The sequence below is a fragment of the Microtus ochrogaster genome, unplaced genomic scaffold (genome assembly GCF_000317375.1).
Source record: "Microtus ochrogaster isolate Prairie Vole_2 unplaced genomic scaffold, MicOch1.0 UNK2, whole genome shotgun sequence".
NCBI classification, from domain to species: Eukaryota; Metazoa; Chordata; class Mammalia; order Rodentia; family Cricetidae; genus Microtus; species Microtus ochrogaster.
Window position 1 is genome coordinate 2,970,472 of NW_004949100.1, and position 4,705 is coordinate 2,975,176.

Below are 4,705 nucleotides of genomic sequence, written 5' to 3' on the forward strand. Positions count from 1 at the left end.
CATTCTGTTCTGTTTACTCCTCCCACCTATGTTTTAACCTATCAGGGCAAGCAACTTCTTTATTTAATTAACCAATGACCTTCCTCCATCATCATTCAGTAAAATATTACTTCCCTTGATAATATAATCACTGTCTATTCCACCAAAATAAGGTTTATTAGAGCACAGATTATTACTTTTTCTCTTCTCTGTGTCTCTAAGTTTTGGCATAGTTTCAGGATATCATAATATTTTCTGGATGTGTAGATAACTATGGGACAACAAAAGAGATATAAAAACACCATTCATCCGAGTATGTATCATTTCTAATGCCAGATGAAACAAATATACAAGATAATTTGGACATAATAAACAAGCACTGACCAACCAAGGGAATCTAGAGGGTACATTTATGTGCAAAAAGCAAAATGCATGGCTTGCTGGCTGGTTACTTTACAGCCCAGATATCCTTCATACGTGTAGCTTTAAAGCTTCTAATACTGCACCACAAATGACTGCAAGGTTTATAGGATTTATTTCTCCATTTCCACCTCCTACTCTTTGTAGAATTCCCTAACGAATAAAGACAAAATATAAAGAAATTGACTTCAGTCAATCTTCATGTATTATTCAGGCCTCTTCTGTGTATTTCTGGTGTATAGATACTCTTTAATTAGCTTCCTTGGGCAGAATAGGTCTAGTTTTAGGATGTTAAAATATAATAGGATTCAGAGAGAAATTCAGAGCAAATATAGTTTTAGCTTTCTAGTGTTGTTTGTTAGCAGCAATTTCTTGGCATAACTTTAGTAATAGTAGTGTAAATTGTTTGATTATGATAATTTATAAAAAAGAGGTAAAAAACAAAAATATTTAAAAAGAATTGAAACTGTGAGAATATCAAATAATTTTATTTGATAATTTTATTTGCATAATTTAATTACATTATCAATTTTAAACTTGTTGACCATGTTTTTTGCTTTACAGAAGCTTTTCAGTTTCAGGAGGTCCCATTTATTAATTGTTTCTCTCACTGTCTGTGCTGCTGGTGTTATATTTAGGAAGTGGTTCCCTGTGCCAATGCATTCAAGTGTACTTCCCACTTTCTCTTCTATAAGGTTCAGTGTGGCTGGCTTTATGTTGAGGTCTTTGATTGATTTTGACTTGAGTTTTGTGCATGGTGATAGATATGGCTCTATTTTCATTCTTCTACATGTTGATATCCAGTTTTGCCAGCACCACTTGTTAAATATACTTTTTTTTTCATTTGATATTTTTTGCATACTTGTCAAAAATCAGCTGTTCGAAGCTATGTGGATTGAAATCCTGGTCTTCTATTTGGTTCCACTGGTCCTCCTGTCTGTTCTTATGCCAATACCAGACTGTTTTCAGTACTGTAGCTCTGTAGTAGAGTTTGAAATCAGGGATTTTGATACCTCCAGATGTTCTTTTATTGTATAGGATTGCTTGGCTATCCTGGGTTTTTTACGTTTCCATATGAACTTGAGTATTATTCATTTGATGTCTTTGAAGAATTTTTCTGGGATTTTGATGGGCATTGCATTGAATCTGTTAGACATTAACTTTTAAAATCATTTTACGGTCTTCTTATCACGGCACTTTCTAATAAAAATAGTTTGTACTAAAGTACCCATCCTGCTTTGTCTTGTCTTTTTTTGATAAATGATGATGAGATTGTTTAATTAATGGTAAATTATTTTCCTTTGAAGTCTTTCTTTTCCTGTATTGATCATTCTACCTCTTCTTTTCTCACATCAAATACAATTACATGCAAACCATATTTCAAAAGTATTTTCCATATTGATGTTATAAATATATGTGAGGCAAAATTTCTCACTTCAATAATAGTAAAAATATAGAAAATCACAAAGAAAATGATACAATTCTTTCTTGTTTAAACAAATGATACATTCATAGGATATTGATTTAAAAAATACTATGATAGATGGGCTTATCATTTTGTTTGTAGTGTTACTCCTGCAGTAGTTTCGACATTGCATCTACTCTAAATAAGTTTGTGTGCATATTACATGAGTGAGAATGTTTCTATGCAAATACTTTCTTATTAGAGCTCATATGGTACTAAACCTTTGTCTATATCTGTAAATATTGTGTATTTGAAGAGGAAAAGTAATCAAGCATTCTTTTTTTCCCCACTCCTTTTAAATAGCTAGTACATCCAATTGGGACAAAACCACAACTCACATATGCATAGTGAACAAAATGAAGGATGAATGTTTAAGGTTACTAAAATGTCTCTCTGACCTTAATCCGCTTGACTTATACAGAAAGAATTCAGAGGCATGACATAGCACAATGAAGAAGATAGGCTTGTTTTATTAACAATGAAAGTGGGACATTCTCAAGGGAGAAGAGTGAAAAACTGTCAAACATTTCTTTATGTGGAGAACATATACTCAATGAAAGAGAATCGATAATAGCTAAAAAGAAAGTTGTGACAATCTACATCTTCCAACTGTTTCTATGAATTTTCTAAAGTTACTAAGATAGATTTATCTAATGGTTATTTTCTTGCCAGATGTTTAATAGACCTTGCACATCAACCCTTAACTATAGGTCTTTGTTACTTACTAGTAATTCTGTTCTAGACTCTGACATTAAGACCTTTCTGGCAGTTTATAGTACCATGTTCCTACCTACAGATATGACTCAGAACCCAATCTTTTGATCATTCTGTTCTGCATTTTAAATTCCAGGTTTTGAAATCAGGTTATTACAAGGGAGAAACCCATTTCAAACGTTCTCCAAGCCTGTTGTTATATATTCGGACCCCTAATATTAAATGTATTTAAGTAAGATCAAAGTGTCAAGAACTTAAGGATGGTAAACGAACTATTTATTGAAGGCACACAATTTTTTCAGAAAGAAAAGTTTGTTTCTAAAACATGCACACTGAAACCATCAACCTATTTTCTCTTTTATAGACTACAGGCTTAAAAATAACAAGAATTGTGCCAGCTAATTCATTATTCCACATCCAGCATACAGTAAAATACCTAATACAATTGCATATTTAATAAATATGCCCTTTGTAAATGAATACTTCAAATTTGAAATGCGCTAAAATTTAATAAAATAATAAGAATCACTTTTTGCTACTTGCTCTCAAGCTTGTCTCAAACAGCTTTACTGTAAACCCTTGAATAGATGAGGACTCTTGGAAAATTATATAAAAATAGCCCATAATTGTTCTAAATAACATCTGCCACCTTACCACATTTGCTAATTATGAAATGATTTTTATTATTTGACTTTTTAACTTCTGTAACCTGTTAAGTCCATGAGGACACTGCACATCTGTTTAGTTCATTACTTTCTCTTACTAAATAAGACATTTTAAAATTCTGTGTTAATAGCCAATAATTTATTTATTTTAGAAATTACTATGCTTCAATTCACCATTGGCTAATATAAACCTTAGTGAATCATACCAACACACACATATGTACATACACATATATACACATTTATACATACGTACACATATGTATATACGTATGTATAAATGTGTATATATGTTATGATGGTGGGGTAAAATCAGAGGCTGATAGATACATTTTTTTTCTGTCTATAATATCAAACAAATGAAAATCACCAGGAGTAATGAAATTTGCTCAATTAGTTTTCTTCTGTTCCTCTAAGAATATCAGTGCTTTAAAATTTTCCTCAGGTTGCAATGCCTTTTGCCCTAAATATAGTTATTTGTTATTAAAATAGTATATACCAATTTTCTTCACGTAGGCAAAGAAATCATATACTTAAGAATAAAGTAAAAATTTTTAATTAGTTTCCAACACAGCACAAAACACATTTTTCTTTTAGACTAGAATTTTATTGCCTTTCAGCAGCTAAAAATATGAGGAACAAGATAACCTTTGAACAAAGAAAAGAGAAATGTCATCTTTATTGCCAATAGGGCACAAAGCATGACCAAGTTTTTATTAGTTATATTCTGGAAGTTGATTTTAAAGATGTCCTTCTGGTGAATGAAGATTTTCGCATCTCAAGGATTGTGCTAATTCCCTGGCCCCCAAAAATACTATTAAGTGCAAAGAGTGAACCCTTTATTCATATTATCACTTATTACAAATACTTGTTCCTTTGACTCTAAGATATCTATAAACTGCCATTCCACTCTGGTTTCATTGTGCATATTTTCTGACATCAGCATCCTTCTATACCTTGTCTCTACCAACTACAGTGCTTTTACTGTTTAAGATCACAGTTAAATTTTCTAGATCACCACCTGTAGCCTTTTGCAGAATAAAGTGGTCTGATAAATGAAAGCCCATACAGCTGATACTGCTTTTGATTTTATCCATGGCATATGTAGACTCATTTTGAAACCCATGTATGAATGAATAGTTAAAATTTACTTTGCAATCATCTTTTATAAAAATCAGTATATTTCTAAACTCGTAACTGCTTGTAGAGTATTCATGGTTTTAAATTGAAATTGTACAACGTTTGACCAACATCTCCCCCAGTTCCCCTCTTTATTTATTTATTTATTTATTTATTTATTTATTTATTTATTTATTTAATTATTTATTTATTATGTATACAATATTCTGTCTGTGTGTATGCCTGCACGCCAGAAGAGGGCACCAGACCCCATTAAAGATGGTTGTGAGCCACCATGTGGTTGCTGGGAATTGAACTCAGGACCTTTGGAAGAGCAGGCAAT